Genomic DNA, 6,925 nt, shown 5'->3' on the forward strand with positions numbered 1-6,925 from the left:
TAATATTTTTAAATATTCAATAAGGATACATTTTTTTCAAACATTATATATCAAGAAATAAATTACAATATATTAAATAACAATCACATAAAGGTCGTATAATTATAAAAGTATATCAAATTGTGACTTAAAAATAAAGTACAAAAATAAGGAAAAGAAAACAAAAGTTAATATAAGTTTTTAAAATTATCTAATAAATAAAACATATTTTACTAATTTAAAACCAGGATATGTATAACCGAGGGATAGGTATTGGTGTTAAAAATTAGGAGGTTATTATAGTGCACAATAATGTTCTATAATGCAAGTTAGAGTCTTTTGTGTTATATTTCTTGTTCACTTTTTAGTAGTATCTTGAAGTATTTACAGTTTCGTAATTTGTCTAAGAGACTATATCATTCTCAATAAAAATATAGAAAAATAAAATAAAATTCCTATTAGTAGAGTCAAGAGCAAGGTTCTCTATGGGACTTTCTTTGCAATAGCAAATGGCAAGTGAAATATCCTTTGTGTCATATAACAAATCCGAGGTAGAATAAGTGTCATAAATTTGGTTGTTAGATTTGCTTCTCCGTATTATACCAGGTTTGTTTATGTAAGACCAGCGATGGATCTTTAATTAATATTTTAGAATGTTAAAATTTTGGTTGAATTATTTTTTTATTCATTATTTTGTCCAAAAATGTTAAGCTAGTCTTTTAGTATTTTCTTAATATCAATTTGATCTCGATTTTTTAAATATTGATGTAATTTGATTTTTTTTTTGTTAAATTTCTTGAAGCGGAACAATACTTTTTCATCAAAATTGACACTAAGATTATGTTAATTATACTAACAAAGCAAATTATCATTATTTACAACTTCAATTTTGATGAAAACACCTTGGTCCAATTCAAAAAATTTAATGAAAAAAATATAAAATTGCATCATACTTAAAAAATCGAGACCAACTTGAAACTATAAAAACTGGAGAACTAACTTCATATTTTTGAACAAAAATAGAAACTAAAAAAGTAATTTCAAAATTTTTATATAAATTCGTAAAAACATTATATTTACTTTTTGTTACGATAATAAAAAATAATAAAATTAGAATTATTGTTATTATTATAGTTATAAAATTAAGTATAAATAATTTTTATTTTGATATAATTAATTTTCATTTATAATGATTAAGTTTAAAAAAATAATTAAATAATTAAATAAAACAAATAATTACTTGAATTCATTTTTATTTTAAAATATTTAAAAGGTAAAATTGTAAAATAAAAGTGGAAAAAAAATTTCCTCATACATTAATATAAATAAATATAAATGTATAAAAAAATTTAAAATATCAAATATATAAAATATATTAAAAACTTTAAATTTATAAAAGATATATTTGAAATTATATACTAAATTATATAAATATAAAAATAAAAAATGGGGGCCATGACCCCTTAGTCCATACCAAGATCCGCCTTTGTATTCGACACAGACACATATAGGTGTGAACCACATCTAGGAATAGTAGGAAATGTGTTGAAATAAACAAAATGAGACAAGTATGTCTTATTATATAATAATATATAAGAAAAGCATGACTCAAAAATATAAAATCTTAAGTTTTTTTATGTTGAGAGTTGTGTTAATAATTTTATATTTATGTTTACTATTTAATTGTAGGTTAAAATATTTTTTTTTCTAATTTTTTTCAAGTTTTGTTAAATAAGTTCTAATTTTGTTTTTATGCTCAAATAGGTCTCAATTTTTGTTAATTTTGTTTAGTTTGATCATTTTTTGCTAACACCATTTAAATCATCAACGACCATGAAGAGTGACTGCCACATGTGTCACTTCGTTAATTTTTTTAATTCTTTTTTAATTTTTTTAAATGTCCGCGTGTCAACCCAGCAGCGTACCACGTGTCAAAGTCAATATTTTATATTCAATTTGGTTCTTATATTCATTAGTTTTATTCAATTATTTATAATTTTTGTTAACATGAACCAATTTTGTTCCTCTTTTAATTGAAATCAAATTTAATTTTTATATTAAAATTCATATTTTTTATTAAATATTTTTATATAATATATTAAAATTCACATCATTATAATTTTTATATAAAAATTAAATTTGGTCTCATCCTCGACAAAGACAAAATTGGTCAATTTTAAACGAAATTGGGACTAAATTGAACAAAAATAACAAATATAAAAACCAAATTAAATATAAAATATTGACTTTGACACGTGGCACATTATTGGATTGATACATGTATATTTAAAAAAATTAAAAGAAAAAAAAAACATGAAGTGATATGTGACCGTCACATGACAATTAATGTTTTAAACAGTGTTAGTAAAAAAAGTATCAAATTGAATAAAATTGATGACATTAGGACTTATTTAAGCACAAAAATTAAATTAAGACTTATTTGACAAACTGGACGAAAACTGAGATCAAAAAGGTATTTTAACTTTATTGGGTTAAATTTGTTTTGAGAATTCATATTTTTATTGGTGATTTCAAATCCCCATTTTAAAAAATTTAGAAATTTGGTGTGCATCTATATGTTTTTTTAATTGAACCTTAAATCCAACCTAACATATGTATTCAAATGACGTTGAGAGCAAATAAATGTATAACAAATTAAAAATTAAACTAAAGTTATATATTTTTTAAAATCTAAAGACTAAAAGTCATCTTCAGCGTAATTGTTCAGAAATAATTTTTTATAGCTAAACAATGTCTGATAGATCTCATTTCATAACGTGACATTACTTTTATGTGGCGTGTTACTTAAAATAGTTATGCTTGAGAGAATTTAAAAGATAAAATGATTTAATATATACAACTTGTTTAGGTCACATGGAGTTCCTATTATTATGAAAGTTGACTTTAAGAAAAAACAAAGTTTACAGTAAATTTCGCACCACTTGGCGTGAAATTGTTTATGCAATATCACTGCTTTGTATAATAAATTATATTGCTTAAAAAAAATTACGTAGGTACTACATAGAATCACGGAGAAAATATTTTAAATTAGTATGTAGATTTTGTAGGATTCATACAAAAATTTCAAAATTAAAGTAAAAAATCATGCATATAGATACTACTAAGAAAATATACTACTTACATATGCTCTAAAATTGTACAAGAAAAATATTAGAGTAGGAATTCATGGGGAACCAAAATTAATAGTTTATATAAAATATCTTTGCTACTTATGATTGACCAACAAATACTTAAAAGAGTTTCATGATATAGACGAACAAAAATACATTACCATTTACATTAGAGATGATCCACAGCGTCTCGAGCTTAAAAATAACTTCAATAAGGTGATATTACTTCACTTGACAAGACAAATCTGTGATATAAAATATGATTCAATGAAATTATTCCACTCAATTTTAAATTTTTATTCCACTTCAATATATATTTTGGATAATATAATATATTTTTTATCTCGAGCGAAGATTAAAATTAGTTCATTTTTAAAACTTTAGACCAATTTAATCCTTCATCTCTAGAAATACATAAATCTAATCCTTTTAATCAAATTTTATTAAATTTATTTAATATTTTAGACGTGTTTCGAATATATTTTTTAGCTAACATTTATGTCAAAATGTGTCAAACAGTATAAACAATTTAAATATTATTATGAAACGCATTTAAAACATCATAAACTTAACAAAATTTGGTTTAAAAAACTTTATATTTACGAAATGGAACTAATTTCAGTTTCAGTGGGAATCAAGAAAGGAAAAACATATCCTGTTTGTAATGTTTTGGGTTTAAAGAAATTATAAATTTATCATATATAATAAAGAATTTATTACGCGGAGATAATTTTATTTCTGTAATATTAGTGATAAGGAATCGGGATCTAGTATCAAAAATCTTCTACATATATTTATTTTATGACATGCTGTGTAGGCAGGTTGAAATATTGCTAATATATTTCATTCTTTAATTTTGTTATTATCGAAAAGAGAAAAAAAAAAACATCTACAAATAAATTTCTAAATTACTTTCACCGTATAACACTGATTCCATGTTATATCGTCCGGTATATATTTAGTTTCATTCATATAATATGAAGACACTTTTTCTAATAGCAGCAGTAATGAAATTAGAATAACTGAGTTTTCTTTTTGGTGAACTTTCAAGATTGATTAATTGAACTGTGAAAATTCTAAGTAGCAGCAAAGTAAGAGAGGAACGGAGTTTAAGATAATAAGAAGATTTAGGTTATAGATAGAGTAAAGATGCATTATTTCATGGATGGAACAAACCTAAACATGAAATAAGAAGGAGGAGAAATATAGTGTGCACCTGACAACAATATGATGAAGATAACAAAAAGAAGCAGAAAGTGTGATGAAGAACACAGAGAAAGAATGGTAGCTTCCTCCAATCACTTCAAAGCATTGAGATGACAATGAAAATGAAGTTGTGAGAACTCACTCAAAGGAAAATCTGTTGTTAATTAATGTATACCAAATACAACATGGGTTGATGCTACGTTACAGCCTGGTACCCTCCAAATGCGTTGAATTTGACTTTTATAATTATGTTTTGGTTGTTACACATTTATTATGTATTGGAATTCTAAAATTCTAGCGTGATGTAGGTGTGAAATGAATAAAAACATTTGCACTTACTTATACATTATCTTTTAGGTTATTTATTCTTTGAGTGGTTGACTTTGGAAGCCCTCTTAGAATATTGTTGCATTAGATGAGACTGTATTCCACGTCAAAACCATTAAAAAGAGTTATAAAATCAGCAAAACTGACAAGTGAGTGTTTTTATTTCTTCTGTCTGGTTACTCAAAGGAAGTAGTAAAGCTAAACAAGAGCTAGTCAATACATAAAGAAGATGTCAATTTTTAGAAAAATAAAGATCCACATTCCTTTCTACATACAATGAACTCCCCCCATGTATAAAATTAGGATTAAAAAGGACTAAATCAAACAAACTCATCACCTTAACTCTAATACCGATTGTTGAATTAAACACATATCATTAAGTCAACAACTATAGTTGATAATTAGAATGTAATTCTTTCTACTTAAGATTGTAACAATCAATAGTGTCATAATTTGATTATGCCTTAAGTACCTCCCCTCCGCCATGAGATAATTGATGCACTTTATAACAATTTAATTATCATTAGGTCACATGATGGTAATTTAAAAATATTTAAAGTTAAGTTATCATAATTTTAAAAATATGATCTAAACTATTCACATTTTAACAATTGTTGCCTATAGCTATTTACATTTTCCAACTCATTTCTTAAAATAAATAAACAACATTTTTGTTATGCTCTCTAGGTTTATGGGAAATAAAACTCAATATATAACCAACATTAAAAAAATGTGGCTTATTCCTATTTTAGAGAATGGATGTTCTATTGTTTCCATGTGAGTATTGCCTTATCTATAAGTATGAAGAAATTCAAAATTCATAATGTAGAGTATAATTGAGAAAGAAATAATACAAACAAGAGGCCACAATTTTATTATTTTGCTTACATTTTTTACCGACAACATTAAAAAAATATTGCCTAAATAATCAATAATTTATAAAATGTGACCTCTAATAGTTTTGAATCTCACCTATATATCTATAACATTTTCTATGTTTAGATAGCAATTTTATACATGACTAATTTAGTGAAGTCTAAAGTAAAAAGTGGTGTAATGAAAATAACAATTATGATGTTAAAGTATCGAGAAAAGTCTCAAATTCTACCGTTCCTTTTTGAGATTTTTCTTGAATACTAATTCTGTCACCATAATTTAAATTTGTTCTTGAAAAATGATTTGGCCATGATGTCAATCTATTAATTCAAACTATAATTAATACACATTGATGAGTAAAAATAAGAAAGTTAAATACTATATAATGATTAAGACTCATAAACCTATCGTCTTAAAATTTTGGGTCAAGAGTAATGTCAATTTTTTATGTAAGTTAGACTCATGCTCATTAATTTTAAATATCTCCGGTAGTGATCCTCTCTTGAAAGTCATTCTGATTTTAGTAAAAGAACAAATTTATTAACATGAAAGCAAGTAAAGAAAAGTGAACTTGGTGAAAAACATATTAGAAATGAAAAATCAAATATCAAGTTGATCATCAACGTAACTCGTACTATAAACCAGAAATTAGAGATTCATGTTCAAGTTCATTCAATTTCTCAATTTTACTTACTAAGACTCATTGCTATATTAACACAAAATTTAAAAAATGAGGAAACTAATTCTAAAAGCTAAATCTGTTATAAAAATAGAAAATTAAGACTAAATTAAACGCAAAAAAGTGTTATCAAATATGAAAAACACAACAAAATAGGAACTCGTCAGTGTGGCTCTGGCATCAAGCTTATTCTTGTTAGCAGTAAGGGTGCTAGAGCAACAAAGACAACAAAAAAATACGAAACATAGAAAGATCACATAACTTTCCATTAAGTTTTTCATATGGAGATCATAAGGTAGTTTAGTGATTAAAAATAAGGAAAGAGAGGAAAAGTTCTTGTCATTGAATGGTCATATTTTAAGGTAAAATATAACATTTTTAACCTAATTTTTTTATTTTACTTTCACTTTTCATCTCACTTTTTACTTTTAAAAAACATGTAATTTTAAAATTATTTAATAATTTTTTCACTCCACCGTATTCTTAATTTTCAATTCTCTCTAATTTTTATTTGAAAAATAATTTTTTTTGACAAAGATTTTATTGATAAAATTGATAAAATTGACAAAATTACTAAATAAGGCAATTTTTATTTTTTTATAAAAATTATAAAAATAAAATAATAAAGTAATAAAATTTTAAAGGTTTTTTTCCTAAAAATAATTGTTTGTCAAATTTTTTAAAATATCATTTTCCTTTTTATTTTCCTAAATTCAATTCGTCCTCC

At 24.2% G+C, this 6,925-nt stretch overlaps 1 protein-coding gene across 1 annotated transcript in view; it reads right to left on the reverse strand.

The window, feature by feature from the left end:
* The window catches only part of LOC114167045 (uncharacterized), a 49,554-nt gene that overhangs the window by 14,261 nt on the left and 28,368 nt on the right, over nt 1-6,925 (reverse strand). The window contains exon 2 of the mRNA XM_085668137.1: nt 3,272-3,355. The gene's annotated coding sequence lies outside the window, so the exon portion shown is untranslated. The remainder of the gene's footprint in view (nt 1-3,271; nt 3,356-6,925) is intronic.

Source organism: Vigna unguiculata, chromosome 10 (genome assembly GCF_037176805.1).
Source record: "Vigna unguiculata cultivar grain cowpea cultivar isolate G323 ecotype 2 chromosome 10, ASM3717680v1, whole genome shotgun sequence".
Lineage (NCBI taxonomy): Eukaryota > Viridiplantae > Streptophyta > Magnoliopsida > Fabales > Fabaceae > Vigna > Vigna unguiculata.